The 21,254-nt window shown below is 44.8% G+C and overlaps 1 protein-coding gene across 1 annotated transcript in view; it reads right to left on the bottom strand.

Moving 5' to 3' along the window:
* Positions 1-17,205, bottom strand: part of PLEKHG1 (pleckstrin homology and RhoGEF domain containing G1) — a 216,753-nt gene extending 199,548 nt beyond the window's left edge. The window contains exon 1 of the mRNA XM_024748007.1: positions 16,415-17,205. The gene's annotated coding sequence lies outside the window, so the exon portion shown is untranslated. The remainder of the gene's footprint in view (positions 1-16,414) is intronic.
* Positions 17,206-21,254: the final 4,049 nt, after the last annotated feature.

The raw sequence follows: 21,254 nt of genomic DNA, 5'->3' as shown, positions 1-21,254 counted from the left end.
GTTTTTTTTTTTTTTTTTTTTTTTTTTGCGGTACACAGCCCTCTCACTGTTGTGGCCTCTCCCGCTTGCGGAGCACAGGCTCCGGACGCGCAGGCCCAGCGGCCACGGCTCACGGGCCCAGCCGCTCCGCGGCACGTGGGATCCTCCCAGACCGGGGCACGAACCCGAGTCCCCTGCATCGGCAGGCGGACTCTCAACCACTGCGCCACCAGGGAAGCCCACGATGTGTCTTTTGATAGCACTTATATTTAGAGACTTTACATAGGTTATTTTGGGCCCTATGAGTGCTTAGTACCACCATCTGTAGTGGTATTTCCAACAGTATTTCCCAGTATTCAAACTGTGCTCTCACGTTCTTTAAACTGATTTGCACAACAGAACCCTCTGAGGCTAGTGGCCTAAGAGGACCCCATTTTACAAAGAGGGAAGCTGAGGTTCCTCGCTTACTGCTTCCCCGCAAAGCAGCAGCTCTACATCCTGACCTTCTGGAACACAGCCTCCTGGCACAAGTGCTAGATCCTCACGTGTATCGTTATTGGACGGTATTAGCGCTACCATTCGAGGACTTACTGCACGCCGGGCCTTGTCCTAAGCCCGTCACAAGCCCTAACTCCATATTACTCTTCGCAACAGCTCCAGGAGCCGGTTATTATTATTAAATGTGCAGCTTAACATCAGGAAACTGAGGCCCAGAAACTGAAGTCAGGAACCTTGGAGATTCAACCCGAGAAAGAGAAGCTGAATGTTCTTCTTTTCTTTACACAGACAGGATCAGGATCAATGGCAGAGTTTTAGTTACTTCTTCTGGCTACCACCTATAACATCCACAGATGAGATGTAACTGGGTAACAGTAAGAAAAAGTGCCCTCCCTCCCCAGTCCGAGCTCCTTTTCTACCGTTACCCTGGCCTGACGCTTCTTCATTGCACTGGTTAGTCCTGATAACATTTGATGTTTACTTATTGAGATCTGTCACCTGCAGAGAATGCAGACTTGGAGAGGGCAGGTCCTCAGTTTTGTTCACCCTTGGACCCTAAGTGCCTACACAGCAAATAAAGGATGCCTGGCACAGAAGAGGCACACAGACATTTACTGAATGAACACACACACACACACACACACACACACACACACACACACTCCTCATTACAGCAGAAGTCTAGACAACTTAAAAAAAAAAAAAGCTTAGTCAGTCAAAAAGATCTGGCAACTTAAAAGATAAGCAAAACAGAACACACAATTGGCTCTCTTCCCCCACCCCTCCCGCCCCCCACTCGGATTAAGAGGGTGTGGAATGCCCAACTGTCAGAGAGGGAGTGACGGTGTTTACACAGAGCCCTTCCCTGCTTGCACAAATACTGAAGGGGTCTGAGGGGACAAAGGACAGGCCTGGAGGCTGCTGCAATCTTCTGAGGAATCAGGACCTGCCGGGTCTGGCCTGGGTATGGCAAGGAGCTGGCAGAGCTGGAGGGCCACTGAGTCGGGCCGTCTTCCGGCGGGGAGAATGCAGGCGGGCTGCCCACGTCTGGGGCTTCCTGCCCACGGCCAGGCTACAACTTTGAGGAATACAGGTCTAGAACTATTTCTAATGACCCAATTGGAATCGGTGTTTTTCTTTCCCTTCACACATACAAAAATCCCTTTTCTGATTAAAAACGCAATAAAATTATAAAAACACACACAATGAAATAAACAACGAAAGTAAACACAAATAAAGGCCACCAAAAGAAATACAATAAAAATATAAAGATGACTGTGTGATTGTGATCAAATAAACGTGGCATTTATAGAGAAGACACAGCCGTGTTAAGTGTCAGTGTTAATCTCAACACAGCAGCTTAAATGTGTTAATGCTACAGAAACACCCTCCTCAACTCATAACACATCTTTTGGGAAAAAGGAATCAATTTACGCCAAAAACTATAAGTGGTCCAAGCAGCAAATGGGAGTTCTTCTGAGCCCTGGGTCTCTGGAGCTGTGGGCAGCGTGAAGTGGGAGGGAAAAAAAGAACATTTCTTCCTTCATGTCTGAAGAAGGAAAGCATCTAGAAGCATGCATTTTCTTTTCTTTCTTTTCTTTTTTCTTTTTGCGGTATGCGGGCCTCTCACTGTTGCGGCCTCTCCCGTTGCGGAGCACAGGCTCCGGACGCGCAGGCTCAGCGGCCATGGCTCATGGGCCCAGCCGCTCCGCGGCATGTGGGATCTTCCCGGACCGGGGCACGAACCCGTGTCCCCTGCGTCGTAAGGCAGACTCTCAACCACTGCGCCACCAGGGAAGCCCCATTTTATTTTCTTTACGTCTCCACCTGCTCCGTAAAAGCCGCCCTTAGGTCCTCAAAGGCTCCCTGCTCCAAAACTGCTTTCCTTTCCACTTCGTCATCCTCTCCCTCAGTATAGAGGGGCTCGGTGGGTATTAGGAATAAAGCTGAACTAATTTAACATTAATGAATATTAATTAATTAACACTGAATTAATTCAAATGAAAATGTGTCAGGAAAATAGGTCTGTTTTTACAATCGTCTGTGGCCCTCTAAGGGAGTACGAATTCTGAGGTCTTCTTGCTGAGATGAGTGATGGCTCCGAGCAAATGTGGAGAAAGCCGGGAAACTCTCTACCAGGGCAGAAGAGGAGAGAACGGGAAAGAGGGCATGTGGGAGAGCCTAATAGACAGGAGTGCTGAGGCTGCGAAGAGGGACCCTGAGCACAGAGTAGAGATGACCTTTGAACCCTCCAATCTTTAACAAACATGGATCCCTCAATAGGTAGAATTTTGAGAAAAGTCATCACTTGAGTCAAAAGGTCTGGGTTCTGTCCCCAGAGCAAGTCTAAACTGTTTTTTACTCTCCACAGTTTCTTCTACTGTTTGTCATTTTTTTTTTTTCCTTTGGCCTCGTCCCATGGCTTGTGGGATCTTAGTTCCCCGACCAGGGATCGAACCCTCGAACTTGGCAGTGAAAGCACCAAGTCCTAACCACTGGACTGCCGGGGAAGTTCCCTCTTCCCTTGTTTTTCACAAACTACTCTCCCTCTGCTGCTACTCCCCTTGCCCCCGAGTAAGTAAAAAGCCTGAGGTAACCAGTGAGAGATCTCCAGCAGGGGCTGTCCCACCCTTTGGATTGCAATTGTCCTTAGTAACCTGGAGACCACCTGTATTCAGTTACATAAATGCACTTGGCCCACACTTGGAGGGAAATCACCACTGCTTTTCAAAATACATTTCATCAGGTCAGAAACTTCCCAGACGAGCACTCTGTTACTCTCCCAATGCTTCTGTGCGCTGTGACAGTCGACACTCTCCTACTCAACGCTCTTTTCCTTAGCATCTCACAAGAACCAACTGTTAAGCTTCAGGAATTTTGTGAGCCAGTTGTTAAAGTCATCATTAAAATGTAAATAATGTAATCTCAACATTAAATAAACTGCATTAGAAACAAAGGTAGAAATGCTCAAAACTCCTCACTTATTATTTTACCGTATTTTACTGTTACCTATGTTCTTGAGGTTATTGATGTCTATTTTAATATCTATATGGTAGAAATATCATAACAATGGCTAATAATTACATATTTCTCCCCAACTCTGGTAGCTTGAAAGTAGCCACAGTGCGAATATTTACACCATGGAAGTTGGCAAATGCTGCACATCTGGGCTTTGATTTGTTCTCTTCGTGTCTAAGAAAGTGCTGGAGAAAATGTTAATAATACAGATTAAAACACAAAAGGGTGTTACGTCTGGAGCTGTGACACTGTACACATAGGACCCAAAAATGAGGAAACAGTCACCCAGCATTCAGTTCAGCGGGGACGCCTCACGCCACTGACGAAAGCGTGAAGCTCTGACATACATCTTCATTGCTTCACTTTTGTCATATTAACGTCAAAGAAAATATCTAACAAACATTAATGTTGAGACTACATTCACTTATTATAGGTTGGTTATGACTATAAGAAGCTCAGCAAACCAACAAAAGCATTCTATGAGAATCGATTTTTATTATTTGCACATTATGTGCTATTCATCCTTTGTATTACTACAATTTGTCATAAACTTATATGTACATATGTATATGTATGTCTCCTGTGTGTACACACACACACACACACACACAGAGCTACCTACCCCCATAGGTCGTTAAACATTTACCAGCACACACCATATTCGCTTTCTATCGCCCCTGAAGACCTGTTCCCACACCCAGGCCCTCCTCAAGACAATGCTTGCTGATATGCCCATCAGTAAGCTGAAATCATTTTGTCTGTCAGACATCCTCAGAGAATAGAAGGAAGTCCTTTGCATGTATAAACCCTGGTGAACGCCCTGCAGCTTGGCCTCACAAGGGCACTCACACCAGTTGACAGCTTTACTCTCCACTCACCATCAGCACCACTGTTCTTAATTTTCTTGGGCATCTCAAGTTAGACCTAAACCTTACTGAGCTCTACAGGGAATGTTGCCAAGGAGACTTAAGAGTTCTGTACTACCAAGGCTTCACATTAACCCATAGCCTTCTACTGAAAGTCCCCAGCCATTTGAGTAGTTAAAACACTTTTAAAGCACAAGTTTATTTTGTCACACTAGTAATTAACTGGTTAATTACTTCTCATCAATTTACTTTTAAATTTCACGAGGACATCAAGTCTGATTTTGGAATTCCAATAAAAGACCATGTTGTTGACTCAACTGGAGAATAAAAGCGCTGTCTTAGCAAAAACTTTTGAAAAAGGAAGTCTCTTAATTCTTCTCTGGGCCACCGTGAAAACAAGCGTGATTAAAGTGACTGTAGTTCTTCAAATCCAGTGAAGCATAATGGATTCTATAATCTTCACCAGAAGCATACCACCAAGTGAGTGTTTTTTCTGACTTAACAAACCCTCCAACTCAGGATACCCTGTTAGAAAGGATTTCCTGTAATTCTCTGGGAACATGCAATAGAGGAAAATTCACAGAATCTCAATTTCTGAAAAATATACAATTTAACTCAACGACACTTCTTCAAATTCTTAAGCTTGGTAAAAAAAACTTTGTTATCCGAGTTCTTGATTTTCTTTCTAATCCTCTCACTAATGTTTAAATCATTCCTCCCTCAACATAGGTCTTAATTCTAGAACTTCACATTTATCAATTTTTTTTCTATCACAGTAGATTGAGAAGACTGCAATCTCAATCAGTTCTTTGGTTAATTAATTCAGTCCAAATGTGGAGCCCTTCAAGCAAGAGTCTGACTAGTACAACTCTTCGACAGAAAAGCAAGTTCTTACAAGACATTACACTGAAGGAGGCAAGCAGATCTTATCAGTTTTCAGCTGGTTCCTAATGTCGCCACGGATGACTGACATCCTATGATGATTAGCATCTTTAGAAGTTTCCTCTCCAGAAGAGACTGCTTCTGACCTTCTGTTAGTAAACAGCCCTTGCCAGGATGAAATGTTTGTTGGAAATGCCCAGTTGTTAATCAAACACTAGCATGTAATATTTATTTGTAATTAAGTGGGGCATCCCGCCAGATGTGAAACATTTTTTTTTTTTTTCCCCTTTAGAGAAGACACCCGAAGAGTCAATCAAATACTTTAGTAGCTACCATGAGCCACAGCTTTTCAAGGCACTCAAGCAGCACAGTTCAGAGACTGGCTGCTGGCGCTCCTTCCCTCTGGAACAGCACACCTTGTGATGTCATCTTCCTTTTCTCTTATCAAGAGAGTTGTATCCCAACCTGCCACTCTTGTTTTCAACAATAACGCAACCCTTAATTTTAACTAGGTACAGTTGTCCCTCAGTATTATCGGGAGGTTGGTTCCAGGAGGCCCCCGTAGATGCCAAAATCCCAAGATGCTCAAGTTCCTTGTATAAAATGGTGCAGTACGTTAAATATAATCAGCCCTCCGCATCCACGTGTTTTGAATTCACAGGTTTCGCGTCCGCGGATTCAGCCAACCAACCTTGATCCTCGGTTGGCTGAATCTGCAGGTGCGATACCTGGGGATACGGAGGGCCGACCACATATAGCCACCCATAATGAAGATGACATCTCTCAGGGCAACAAGATAGAGGGAGTTTGGGTCCCTATGAGTAGAGAGCTCCCTACTAGTCTTGGACCTACTCAGACCTGTAAGTCCTGTGTCCCCCATCCCCAACCCTTGCAGTCGAGCCCAATCCTCACTCATACCCCAAGTGTACTACGAGCATGAGATCTGAAGCCAGCCTGTTGGGTACAGATCCGAGGCTGCCATTGATCAGCTGAGTGTCTTTGGACAAGTTATCTAACTGGTTTTACGCTTCAGTTTCCTCATCTGTGAAATGGGAATGATTGCATATATTCAAAGTGCTTGTGTGCATGAAATTAGTAAATACATGCAAAGCCTCTGGAACATTGCCTGAACTAGTCAGTACTTCCTTGGTACAACAGGGAACTACAAGACAGGAGGCAAATGGGAACCAGAGGTAAAGCTTCATGACCATCACCCTAGCCCTCACACTGCCTTTCATTCTCCCCATACCTGCTGCCCAGATGCCCTGCCCCTTCCAGTCTCCTTGGTCCTTATTTAGAATTTCCCCTCTATTCCTTATAGCAGACTTCCCTCACTGCAATCCCTCCTCAGCCTGTTTCTTCTCACAAAAAACTTCTAGCCTCTGTGAATTTACAACTGTATTATTTTTCCTGTTGTGAGAATTTAAGTATATGCATATTTCCAGATTTCCGTTGGGGAGATTTAGAAAGAAGAAGGGGCTGTGATGGAGGAGGAAGGGAAATAAAGCAGATGGCAGCTTTCAGAGGGGTGAAGGAGGCCAAGTCAGAGCAAAGAGAACTCTGCGTGGACTTGGGGGATCGCTGGAGGGGAGGGGACCCAGACACGTCATGCAGAAAAGGGCCCAAGGGTGTACGTTCGGGTACAAAGCTATCAGAGTTAGAGCTAATGCTTTGAAACCCTCTGTGCTGTGGAAAGGGACTGAGCTTTGCTGAGGTTATAGGTTATCCAAAGCTTTACTCGCCTCAAATTCCAGGCTAGTCTGTCTCAGAACAAGGTGTGGTCTTGGAAATGGAGGGCAATTCCTTCAAATCATGAAATTGAGAAGGCCCTTCCATGTGCCCGACCAATGATGGAGAGGAAGACTAACCTTGCAGTTAAACCTAGTATGAGAAGTGATGTGTTGTTGACAAGACTGGTTATGACCTCAGAACTTATCAGGGACCCTGATGTGCCTGACAGTAATCTTACTTAGCTAGGCATCTAAAGTGTGACCCAGTCGTTCATTCAGGGGTTGGTAGAAATAGAGCTCTAATTTTGGAGAGGTCATACAACCATCTACAGTGACAGCAGAGCACAAAACCTGAGTTTTATGGAACTATTTTTGTCTAGTGTTTACTCAAAAGAGAAGGTAGAACTGTGACGATTTTTTTTTTTTTTTTTTTTGCGGTACGCGGGCCTCTCACTGTTGCGGCCTCTCCCGTTGCGGAGCACAGGCTCCGGACGCGCAGGCTCAGCAGCCATGGCTCACGGGCCCAGCCGCTTCGCGGCATGTGGGATCTTCCCTGACCGGGGCACGAACCCGCGTCCCCTGCATAGGCAGGTGGACTGTCAACCACTGCGCCACCAGGGAGGCCCCCAAGGATTTTTTTAAAGTGTCATTAGAAGTTAAAGCTCTTCAAATTGACCCTCGAAAGGGCAGCAGTACTGCCCAGAAGTAAAACCAAAACACTGCTTTCCATTGCACAGCAGACCACAGCGAACGCAAGAAAAACCGAAGAGCCAATCTGGAGAGAGAGAGAGAGAGAGAGAGAGAGTCTGGACGGAGGCCAGGGAGGCCTGGGAAGGCAGCACTATGGAGACCCAGCTTCTGCTTGGTAGCCTCTTGCCTCCAAGCAGCCTCTGGGGGCCTTTCCTCCCTGGCTTGGGAACTTTCACCTTGGAAATTGCCAATGACAGTGACTTGCAACAAGAGAGAGCGCACAACTGCCCATTAAACAGCTGCTAAAGGCCAAGCACTGTTAAAGTTTATCCACTACATGTTCATAACTACCCTCTACAGTAGTTATAATTCTCCTCCATTTTATGAAAGAAGAAATAGCTGATAAGTTGTACAGTTCATATTCAAAAGGCAGTCCATTCAACTCTAAAAATATGAACCATGCCATGCTAACTTCATTTCCTGTTCAAGAAGGGAGAGGGAGTGGAATTTCAGACTCCTCCGAGGCAAGAGAGGCAGGTTCAAACACAACCTATCCTGGGCTTCCCTGGTGGCGCAGTGGTTGAGAGTCCTCCTGCCGATGCAGGGGGCACGGGTTCGTGTCCCGGTCCGGGAAGATCCCGCATGCCGCGGAGCGGCTGGGCCCGTGAGCCACAACTACTGAGCCTGTGCGTCCGGAGCCTGTGCTCCGCAATGGAGAGGCCACAACAGTGAGAGGCCCGCGTACCGCAAAAAGACAAAAAAGACAACCTATTCCGAGTTAGAACTCCAAAGGTATCTGCTCATTAAAAGACATTGACATTATGAGTCAAGCGGGCTTTCTTTTATTAGCCCAAGATCACAATCACCATTTATCATAGTTTTATGGAGTTGTCTTCCAAAAATGGAATTTCAGAGCACAACTTAGCCACGCATTCATTTAAATATTATGGTGTGCCTTATGTGCTTGGGATGTGGCAGTGAACAAAACAGGCCAAAAAACTCCAGCTCTGATGGAAATTTGACTATGGACAGAGAAAGAGTTGACATTAGGGAACTACTATTCTTTTTATTAGGTGTATTAATTGTGTGGTGGTGATATGGAAAAGTGTGTTCTTATCTGTTGGAAATGCATATTGAAATATTTATGGGTACAGTAACATGATATCTGGGATTTGCTTTTACTACTTCAAAGTTGGGGAAGGGGGTTCATGGGGAAACAGATGAAACAAGATTGGCAAAATGTTTATAATTCTTGAATCTGGAAGATGGGTACATGGGGGTTCATTATGCTATTTTCTCTACTTGCATTTAGTTGGAAAGTTCCTCAATTCGAAGATGCATTCCTCCTTCCATGGAGCTTTAAAGATAAACAGTAATTCCTGGTATATCTATCAGGCAGATATGTGTGCTAATCAGGAAAATAAAGCAGGGAAGGGAGTGGGAAATGCTGAGAGGAGGGTGGATAAACACAGTATTTCTACACGCAAGCAGTATTTATTTACTTTATACACGTAAGTTAGTAAGACCTGGATGAGTTGATAACTACATCAAGATAAGGCCTTAAGGGGCTTCCTTGGTGGCACAGTGGTTGAGAATCTGCCTGCTAATGCAGGGGACACGGGTTCGAGACCTGGTCTGGGAGGATCCCACATGCCGCGGAGCAACTAGGTCCGTGAGCCACAACTACTGAGCCTGCGCGTCCGGAGCCTGTGCTCCTCAACAAGAGAGGCCGCGACAGTGAGAGGCCCGTGCACCACGATGAATAGTGGCCCCCGCTTGCCACAACTAGAGAAAGCCCTGGCACAGAAACGAAGACCCAACACAGCAAAACTAAATAAATAATTTAATAAACTCCTACCCCCAACATCTTCTTTAAAAAAAAAAAAGATAAGGCCTTAATACACAGGAAGTTGAATAAAATGGTAATTAAAAGACAGGCGGTTTTCTGAGAAAGAAGGACAATTTGAGTTTTCTTAAAGAGGCCCATTTAAAAGAAATGCTAATGGAAACGATGGCGAACATTTGCCTGACTTTTTCTCTTTAATAGGTTTTGCAAACCTATTAAAGAATGATGGGCTTTGATCTTCATCATAACCCCAGAAGCTGGTGCTGCTTCCCTCATCTGTAAGTCGCTGCCCCTTAGCTTAGGGGGGGTTAAAAGTCTGTTCGAGGTCATGAAAACTCTAAGCGATGCAACCCAATCTGAATCCAGGTAGCCCAGCGCCAGAGTCTGAATGTTTAACTGTCATACCACACCACCTACTGCGATGGATAAGTAGCATCTGGACAAAGGAAGGGTAAATGATTAGACCTAAATATCAAACGTTGTCTTGATATTTTCTGAGTGGTGCCGTGGGTACTGTGGAGGAATAAGGCAGATAGGGGAGAACAGCCAAGAGTAAGGCCTTCAGGGCTGCATGGTGCTAGAGGGCAGACACTGCAGGCAAGGGGTCCAGGCGGACCTCCAGAGGAAGCTTCTTCTGAAGCCCAGGAGGGTGAGGGCAGGGATGGAGGGAGGATGGAAGGTGGAGGAAGGTGGAGTCATAAGGCAGGTTCTCCACCACTTCTACTCCAACACGCCCACCCTTCCCCGCACACAGCACCTTAGGCGCTGATCTCATTCTAGAACGTGGTGCAGCAGTATCAGACTGCAGGCAGAATTTACCTGACTTGGAGGCAAGAGGTGGCGATTGCCGAGGTGACGTTGATTTATTCGAAAAGTGAAGCTTCTCTCTGTGCTGAGCACTGCTCTAAATCATTGGAAATACAGTGTGAACAGCACAGGGCCTCTCTCCTCATGGAAGAACAGACAAGAAACAACTATATCCTTTGTTAAGTGTTCTTAAATGCTGTGCATACAAATGAAGTAGGGTAAGAAGGCTACAGCGGCCTCCAAGGTACGGAGGCTGCTGTTTTCTACAGCACCATCAGGAAGCCTTCTTTGATAAGGGGACACTTGCGCAGGGGACTGAAAGAAGTGAGACGGTAAAGCTTTGATATCCAGGGAAGAATGTTCCAGGCAGAGGTCATGAAAACACTCTGAGGCCGGGGCTCGTCTGGCATATTTGGGACCAGCAGAGGGGCCGGCGAGCCGGGGGAGGGTGGGCACGTGGGGAGGGGCAGGCGGCAGATCAGAGTGAGAGCGCGGGGCAGGGGTCCCACCGCGGGGGCGCGGAGGCCGTTCCATGGATTGGCTTCTGACTCTGAGTGAAATGGGAAACCGTGAGAGGAGTCTGAATGAGGATCGCTTTGGCTGAGGGGGTGTGGGGCTGAGCCAGGAGACCAGTTAGGAGCCTACTGTACCATCCAGGCAGAGAGAGTAGCTGGACCGGACCAAGTGGCAGCAGTGAAGACTGAGAAGTCACGGGATTCTGGATATTTGGGAGGAAGAACCCAGTTTGCCTATGGATTCGACCTGAGATATCAGAGGGAAAACATGACCAGAGGAACAACAAAGGCTCTCTACCTGGGACTTGTGTCTCCACCTGAAGTTCTACTGTCAGCCTTTCTGCTGGGTTAAGCCATTAGAAGAGGCCTCTATGACAACACGTTCACTGGTCAGATTTGTATTCTAGATACATCAATCCGTGCTGGCTCACCAACTATGCTAGTGGGCTAGGCAAGCGAGGAGCATCTGAACGGATGGGAGGGGGACATGAATAAGTGAATACGGACGGAGACCTGTTTAGAGAAGTCATTGCTGACTGATTGGACAAGGCAGAAAAGGAAAGAAAAAAGGCTTGTCCTGACCAATGAATTGTGGTATGCTATTAACTAAGAATTGGAAAAGAAGGGAAAAGAAACAACCCCAGGAAGTTAGAGGTGGGTCTGGAAATGGAGATTGTGAGCCCAGTTCTGGGTGGGTGACTTTAAATCAATTGTGCAAAAGCCAATAGATAAATCTCAGAAGGCATACGAATAGCAGTGGGAGGCTCAGGCGGGCTGCTGCACCGCGTTTCTGTGGATTTATTTTGAAACACAATAGGCCGTCACTATTGGAGCCAGAAATTTTAAATCAGAATATTTTGAGAGCTATCGCATTTGATTATTTTCTAGTAGGCAGAGTAACTAAGTGGCTGACATTCCAGTTCCGAGTCAACCTGCTGCCGTTGCCAGCATCCTCTCCGTACCGCTGCTCCCAACTGAAAGATAATTGATCAGATTCTGTCACTCCCCTGCCTCAAACCCTCCAGTGGCTTTGCACGGCGCTTTTTTTTTTTTTTTAAACTTTATATTTTACATTGGAGTATAGTTGATTAACAATGTTGTGTTAGTTTCAGGTGTACAGCAAAGGGATTCCGTTACATGGGCACCGGTATCTATTCTTTTTCAAATTCTTTTCCCAATTAAGTTGCTGCAGAATACTGAGCGGAGTCCCCTGTGCTATGCAGTAGGTCCTTGCTGGTTTTCCATCTTCAGTACAGCAGGGTGTACTTGTCAATCCCAAACTCCCTAACTATCCCTTCCCCCGCACCCCCCCCCCACCCCGGTAACCATAAATTCATTCTCTAAGTCTTGTGAGTCTGTTCCTGCTTTGTAAATAAGTTCCTTTGTACCACTGCTTTTAGATTCCTCGTGTAAGCGATACCATCCAGGTATCATACGCTATTTCTCTTTTAAGCCACGGTAAAGACCTTCAACATTATAAAGACCTACGAGATTCAGGCCCCACCTCGCTCTCCACCTTCACCTCACGCTTTCTTCTGCCTCCCTTGTTCATTCACAGCCTACTTTTCTTTCCCTAGAACTCATGGAGCTTATGTCTCTCTTAGGGCCTCCATACGTATTTTTCTTCTCTCTGCCAAGAATGTTCTTCCCTCGCATCTTCTTAAGGTCACTTCTTATTATACAAATCTTGGCTCGATGTAACCGGCTCAGACAGGCCTTTCTGACCACCCAGGCAAATAACGTGCCACTCCCGGCCCCAACCCATTTCCCTCTTTTCTTTTCTGTAAAGCACTCATCGCATGGATTTTCCCCCTTCACTCCAGATTTGGTCTGTTTTGCTCATCATTGTATCCCCAGAATTCAGGAAATTATCTTTGTTGAATACACGGATTCTAATCTGAATTCCCGAGTGTAATGTATACTTTTGCCTCAGGAGAAAGGCTGTTCTTCCACCACTGAGATGTTTTTTCTCAGCTATTTTCATGTTGGTTTATTGTTCCAGACATCTAGTAGCAGGGAATAAAACTTAAGTGTGACACCCAGTAAACATAGTAAGAGAGCCACTATTTATCAAGGGCTTATTATATACTGGGTGCTGTATATACATTATGCACTTAAGCCTCACAATATCTTTATTATACAGTCTTACCCCCAGGTTAGCAGGCGTTTTCAAATAATGTCCAAATGACATACATAGGCTGCCTAATTCCAGACCATTCCCACATTTCAACGCTGAATATTCAGACCTTAGAAAAACAAACTTATCTCTCCCATGCACACCATTTTCCCCATAATTAATGTCACAGAAACAGTGCTTGAACTAGCATTACAATAAGTAAGGAAAGAAAGCAAGAAAGTATTCGATTTGATTGCTATATCTATTACGCATACTGAAGTATCAAGGAAGAATCTTCTCTTTTAAGAGCATGGTATGTCGTTTCCGAACATTTGCAAAGTCTGTTTTCTGCTCATATTAGTAATTCGAAGCCAAGGGGTTTTTTAGAATAGTTATTGCTAGCTATTATGCGTTTAGCTAATACAGAAAGGTGCTTTCTTCTTCACTTATCTAAGAAGGTAAAAACAAACACCTGTTAACTTCCTGTTTGGAAATTTCTTGAACTATAGGATTAGATTAGATAGTACTGCATCTTGGTGTGGCAGATCATAAAGTGAAACAAACCTCTTTTTGCTCTTTAGGGGGATTCTGGATTTTGAAAGGCGTGGCTGTTACAGTGCTCATCACAGCTCGATTTTTAGAACTTCATAGCATTTGCTTTCTATCAGGATAAGTTCTAAAGGGAAGGAAAGAAGAAAGAAAGAGTGCTTCTTAATAACGACACTTCTGGGAAATCCTCTGCATTCCAACTTGCTCGAGGTAATGCTTCCTTGTGGTTGGTATACCTATGGGCCACAGGGGTCCACATGCCTCGGAAACATTATTTTCACATTGCTTTCCTTGCCATTTTAGTGTCAAGATCAAATATCATTAAGTATTGTGATTAAATGGCAATTCCTTAGAGTTTAATCTAAAAGACTGTTAAAGGAGAGAGGGGGAAATAAGCATTTATCTCACATAGACACTGAAGAAAAGTGGAAAAAAGCCAAGACCACCAAGATTTTGCTCCATAACTATATTCCATAAGCTTACAAATATTTCCCAAAGCACTTCTCCTAGACACAGCCAACCCTCCTCAGCCCATCTGGGCGCCCATTCTCTGCCTGTTCCTTGCCCATCTCATCACCCTTCTAGCCTCACCCTCATTAGTCCTTAGCAAGAAATTCTCTAAAAACTCTGATCTAAGGTGTGAGGGGCATGAGGTAAAGGAAGGGTTTTCTTTTTTGTTTTGTTTTTAATTTTTATTTTATATTGGAGTGTAGTTTGATTTACAATGCTGTGTTTGTTTCAGGTATACAGCAAAATGATTCAGTTATCCATATACATGTATCTATTCTTGTACAAATTCTTTTCCCATTTAGGTTATCACAGAATATTGAGTAGAGTTCCCTGTGCTATACAGTAGGTCCTAGTTGGTTATATATTTTAAATATAGTAGTGTGTACATGGCACTCCCAAACTCCCGAAGCGTTTTCTCTTTATAAAAATCACTTTTAAAGTCTACATCTCCTCTAATAGGCTTCTCCTCTGCATACCCCACTCAGTGATCCGATATCCCTGATTTTGACTCTTACGCTTCATAATTCATATGTTTAGTTGATTCAAATTTTAAAAGTGTGAGACAACTGAATACTTAAATGGTAAGCTGTTTCAGACCAGCTACCGTATCCTCCTTTGAAGCAGCTGTAATATTTAAGCACAACATAGATGCTTAAACTAATAACAGGTTTGCATGGTTAAAGGGAATAAACACAGGATCGTATATTTATGCCCCAGATTACAGTTTTTTCCTCTCTCCCAGCACATCAGAGAAGTACAGATGTTAGTGTTTGAGGACTGCCTGTAATCATACGACCATGGGAAGCTGCACTCTGCGACGGTCCCCACTCCTTCCTTGTGGCCTGGCATCTTCACACACCCCTTCCACCCCGACAAGCATCCCAGCCACAGGTCAGAGACAGCCTTAAATCATCTTGAGGCTGGACCGTGGTTAATATGCATCCCCTGGAATGCCTACAAATGGCCTTTCCGTTGCATCTACTTGTTTCCAAAGACTCATATTTCAGCTAGAGTTGGCCAGGGTTCTAAAGACCCCCTATAGCATGAGGGCTTCAGTCGCAGGAGAAGGTGGAGGAAGGATGTGCCTGGAAGGGAGCAAGGTCTGCATTCGCTTCCTCCGTGGCCTAGTGCTGACAGACCCTTCCCAGCCAGACAGGGTGCAGGCAGGGAAGTTTGCTGGGAGAGGGTGGGAGTTGCTGAAAGGGTCCCATAAGAACAGACTCCGGACGGGCAGAAGGAAAGGCACGCTCACCATGTGTGGAGGGCAGGCGTGCCGACGTCTGCGCGGGACTTGAGTGACATGTTGAAATTAAAATCAAAACAGCATGAAAGCGCACTTTATGACAGCTAGAAATAGTTAAGTATTGTCAAAGCTCCCATTGAGTCATCCATCCAGAAGATGAGATCTTGGACAGAAGGGGAGAGTTGGAGCAGGCTGCCAACTGGGTTCAGAAAAAGATCTTGACGAGGGATAGAGTTTAGAGGGTGGTCAGAAAGCAAAGACTTAAGCAGTGTTTTACTCTCTAAGCAAGGAGGAGGGTGGGGAGAGAGAGGAGAACACTGCTTGGACTGTGAAAACCCAGAGACTTGCCAGAGGAGGGAAGGGGGTGGCTCTAAAGGGAGCCACCTTCATTTCATTATCACAGAGGACCTGCTTGGTTAGAGGAATGATCAGCCCCTTGGGATACAGAGGAGAAGAGGAGTATTTATGTTACGTTAAATCTGGGAAACAGAAGGAAGTAAGCTCCAGCTAATGCCTTCATTGCCCTGAGGAAGGCCATTCTGTGCATTAAAGATTCACACATCTCTACGGACAGCTGCCAGAAGGAATTATCGGCTGCAAGAGCTGCTCAACTCCACTCCTACCCAAGTTATGTCCAGGCCAATTTCACTTCAACAGGAGTCACCAAGACACTCTGCCCATTGAGATGACCAAAGCAAATGTTTTAAACTATTTTTAAAGCACGTTGGATCACAAATGTCTCACAGTACTTTAATTTACTATATTGTACCCTTTGCTAGTTCCAAGTCAATCTTTCAGACCTAAGAAACAGAAGAGACAAACTCAGTTACAACGTAAACCATCGGAGCTGAACCTTGGATGCAACCATGGCATAACACTAACTTATTCAATGGATATTTATTGAGCACTAATATTAATGCATTTCATTGCTGCTAAGATGCCCATTTTTCACAGCTTAGGGATGCATCTTACAGGAGACTGTGTCAATTTTATTGACCGCATTTCTTGTCTCTTAATGGTACATTAAAAAAAGCATCTTAGATTCGATGAAACAGGGACTCATCAATCTCATTAAAGTTGCAGTTCAAACCTTGCCTTCTCTGACAGGCTTCCTGGAGCACCAGTCTACGGTGGCCCATCCCCTACCCTGATTCTCTCCGCTTACTGATCGTATCACTATGGAGACCGTGGCTCTTGTATTCACTGCTATTCCTAGAGCAGCGTCAGGCACCATTCCAGGGATAGTAGGTTCTCAATAGATGACCCTGGAATGAACAAAAGTTGCCATTTATTGAGCAAGCACTACACGTCAGACCCTGAACTAAATGCTTGTCAGAGAAAAATAATCTCATTTATTCCTAGCAATTGAGAGGTCATTCTCATTACTGACTTCAAAGATGGGGCAGCAGGTAAAGTGGAGAAGCCCAGACTAAATGTCAGCTCAGCCTGACTTCAAACCCAGACACATCGGTGCCATGCTATACTGTGTATCACATGCAAAGCCTGGAAATGGGTCTGATTCTGCTAGTGGCCCAAAGATGTGAGGTAGGATCTCTGAAGCTACAGAGAAGAATAAGACTGTTCCCCCAAACTTGAAAGGTAATATTTGTCCACTGGGGATCACCACACTTCTCTGTCCTTCTAATGCTTCACGTGTAAGGTCCTGCGTTAGTATGGAGCTGCAGGGGCCCATATTTCTTCCCAATAAGATCAGGAGAGGCTCCACAAAAGAGATGTATATTTAAACTTTGTGCGGATGGATCCCACCATTGGTGAGAGAGAGCACAGCCCATATAGGGGTTATCCTGAGTTATCCTGAGGGAGAGAGACATAGAGTATACCTGGGAAGGTGCTAGGATTAAAGTGAGCATGAAGGTCTTGGGTACCATCCTGGGGGGTTTGAACTTCATTTCATATGATCAATGATCTTCGTCAATGACCCGTTTCAATGTGGACTTTATTCCATCCCAGCTGAGCTTCTCTCCCTGTCCTGCATCTCACTCAAGGATGAATGTTGAAATTTGGTGCTGTCAGTCCTATGTCAACTGATCGCTATGTCTAACAGAGACCTCTAAGCCCAGTGTAAAGAGAAAGTAAAGAAGAGTGACTGGAAAAAACAGTAACACAGGAGATTTGATTATAAGTCAGTCTATAGCGAGTGAGCTTAGATAGAGCCTATGAAATTTATCATCTGGGGGCTCCACAAAAATACTAAAGGATATCACAGACAGAATATTTCATTTAGGACACAGTTGGCAAACTACGGCTGCCATATTTTTTTCTTTTTTTGGTTTACTAACATTTATTTAGATTTCCAGTGAAAAGACTGTTTTGTATGGCTTTCAAGCAAAGATCGGTTTTTACTTTTTTTTTTTTTTTGCGGTACGCGGGCTTCTCACTGTCGTGGCCTCTCCCGTTGCGGAGCACAGGCTCCGGACGCGCAGGCTCAGCAGCCATGGCTCACGGGCCCAGCCGCTCCGCGGCATGTGGGATCTTCCCTGACCGGGGCACGAACCCGCGTCCCCTGCACCGGCAGGTGGGCTCTCAACCACTGCACCACCAGGGAAGCCCCGGTTTTTACATTTTTAAAGAGTTTATGTAAACAACCAATCCCCCCTTCTACAAATCAAAGAATATACGACAGGCATGTACATGGCCCACAAAGCCTAAAATACTTCCATCTGGCTCTTTACGGGAAAAGGTTCACCACCCCCTGATCTAGAACTTCTCATCGTCCTCCTCCATTTCTGTTCAGAGTCAGGGCGTTTAAGTCAGTGCTTAATGTCACTGGACACGGAGTGGACAATGGTAAGATCTATTTTCCACTTCAAACATTAGATTTATTGATTCCTTTTATGAAAATTCTAAAGTTTCAGCGATGATTACACTCACACACGTTTCAACTTTGTCTTTGATCTTTTTAAAAGGTGTCCTTCTCACACTTGAAGGCTTACTAGCTTTTGGCCCAACGCTGCAATGGTTTGATCTTCCTAATGCTGGTGATAAGTGGCTTCTGTAGGCTCGACAGCACCCTGGTCATTAAAGCTTACCCAAATAGCTTTCTTAATTAAAGACATCAGTTTAGTACATCAAGGGGGCGTAGCTGGAATCTTTTAAAAACTTAGCCTAACATTAACCCTCTTGAAGTTGCCCTTCCTCCAGGATTCCTCCTCCAGGATGGGAAGGGGGAAAGAAGAGGAGGGTTAGGGATTGTTTGAATCCATGAATCCAGCCTACTTTTGCTTTCCATCAAACAGTAATTCAATATTTACCAAAAGGAGATGTTTAGGTTTAGAGATTTTTACATGGCTTGTAGCTCAGCAGAGAAACATTTTTGGGTAACTTTGTGTATATAGATTGGAAACATACTTAAACATGACTCGAACATGAAAACGACGCTAGAACAACAGGCAACTTCTCATCACTGGGATGGGGGTCACCCAAGCATCCATGAAGTTGTTCCGCAGCATCTGGATGACCTGTGGCCTAGTTACTTTAACAGCAAACCCAGGCCCCCTCACTAGGATGTCCAGCCTGTATTTCTATCATCTCTGCTAAAGCATCTGTTGCTTTTCATCAGCATAAGCAATAAGAAGCAGAGCATGGAGCCATCTCTTAATTACTTGAAAGCGGGCTCTGCAGTTAGTAAGTTCTCCTTGGCACAGACGCCCATGGCTCTGAATGCCCAACTGGTTTGGGGTCAGCTCTTCATTTTATAAAGCAAGATTGATGCAGGCTGTCATGAAACATTAATATTTGAGATGCCTGCCATACACAAGCACTGGGCTGCTTAGGGTCTTTGTCTAGAAGATGTTTCTATCCCCATCCCTGCTTGAATACATGAACGTTTTGCTTTGGAAACTATGTTCTTTTTTAAGTCAAAAGAGGCAAGGGATGTTTTTCTTAAAGAGTGAACCATTACATTTAATTTAAAACATGTCCCCATGCCACCACCATTTCTAGGTAGTGAAGTTCAGGGGTAAGAGAAGTGATCCTGGGTTAAATCACAGCTTTGCCAGTTGAGAGCTGCATAACTGCCAACAAAATCACTCACTCCTGGGACTCGGTTTATCGACAGTAATCATCTTGGAAGCACACAGCGCACCCACCACTTACTACAGATTAATTTGTTAATAATCATCAATGCTCAGCACCGCTCAAGAGGGAAGGGTCACTACTTCCTAAATTTACAGAGGAAGGAATGAGCAAAGGTGATAATCCGGAGAGAATGATCAACTATGACTGCTACATTTTCTCCATTATAAAATAATCCATGTCTAAATAACTTCCTTAGAGGGGTCAAGGTCGCACTGCTGTTGAGCTGCAGAGGCAAACTTCATACACAGGTCAGCTAGTTCCAGAGCACTTGTTCTTAACCACCAGAGCTTTCACACATCTTTAAGATGTACGGGCTTGGCTGGCTCATCCAAGATGCATCTAGTTTTACTGTTCCATGGATATAATCTCACCTGCATGAGGATTCACAGGTGGCAGCTGTTCGAAAGACCAACTACTTGCAAAGGGGGAGGGAAGAGAAATCCGTACAAAGTGGATTTTGCAGCCTTTAAAGATCAGAGCATAGATTCAGGAATTGCTTTATAGTCTACTAAGGACTCAAAAGATTTCGTGCTACTCAAGCATTTCCTGTGTTTATGTGTCAGACTACAAACCATTAAATCACTTAAAAAATCATAGCCTCAAAAAGGAGGAGAACAAGACAGCACTGGTTATTCTTTCTTCTGAAAACTTACTTGGCCACTTCCTATCAATTTGTTAAAAAATGATCATTTAATCTTTTTGAAGCACAGATTGAGTCTCCCAGGGAAATATTTAAGCTTGTATTTGGCAACATCGTCCATGTTAAAGTCACCGAAGGAAGCTGGTGCCCATGGTGAGGATGGAGATGAGCAGGAAAAAAACCATCAAGGGAAGCAGGATTCAGGCATGGGTCTGACTGCCAGGTAACCGTTTCTCACTGCGCCTTGCCCTTCGGTGGAAGGCTTCAGGGAGAGCTATACCAGGGAAAAGGAAGGTCATCCAGTGACAGCTGTTGATGACCTTATGAGGATGACGCCAATGAGGAAGGAGAACTCTGGGGAAAACGTTTCTTCGGGGGCGTTGGTGGCTTAGACACCAGGTTTCAAATAGGACCAAAAGCAAAGTGAGGAATTGGGAAGTCAGACTCAAAGATGGTAAAGGACCATAATATCAAACCATCACTTTTGTATCTAAATCTTAAATACAGTAGACCAAACAAGTAGTATGGGGTGGGAGTGGTGCAGTGAGGAGTGAGCCTGAAGCTAAATTAGAAACCCCCTGGTTCCTCTAAATCACTTCACAAGGGAGAAGCCAAGGCCACCAGAGGTGGAGCAGCTTGCTCAGGTCTGACTTGGCAAAGATGAAATTAGAATGGAGTTTCTTATTCCCAGACACGATAAGCCTGGAAATGTTTTAATAGCGTTTAATCAAAGTCCATAAATTCTTTAAAAGTATACAGAAACTGAGCGGCCCGGAGACGCTGATTTTAACACTTGATAACTGTGTTTATAGCATTACATGATCTCTCTAGGCCTGGAATTCTGTTCGAAGACAAATCTGACCCAGAGTCAACATGCTGGTCTCCTGGTTTAAATACGAAAACACAAGGAAGTTCTGTACCCAGTCGTCGGAAAACCCCCAAACCAACTCTCCCTCTGCGATCGACCTTGTCTTCCGTGATGCCTGCCGCAAACAGCCTTCCCCCGGACTCACCCTCTACAATTTCAAAACTGTGTGCAGTAGCCTTGGCCACCTGAGGGTGGTACAAAGGGAGGGTTAAGGACCAGAACTTAATGAAATACCGGCTCTACAAACAAGACTCCACCAGAGCGTTTAAAAAGTCATCCACCTCATTGTTTCCCAGGAACGGAATGAAATGCCACAGCTTAACGACTTTTCCCGATTAGAACCTTCCTAGGCTTCTGATTTAAGAACCAAAGTCTCACCAGAATACACAAAGCGCGGGT

This window comes from Neophocaena asiaeorientalis, unplaced genomic scaffold (genome assembly GCF_003031525.2).
Source record: "Neophocaena asiaeorientalis asiaeorientalis breed wild unplaced genomic scaffold, Neophocaena_asiaeorientalis_V1.1 scaffold123, whole genome shotgun sequence".
Taxonomy (NCBI): domain Eukaryota; kingdom Metazoa; phylum Chordata; class Mammalia; order Artiodactyla; family Phocoenidae; genus Neophocaena; species Neophocaena asiaeorientalis.
This window is presented reverse-complemented; position numbering and strand designations above follow the sequence as displayed.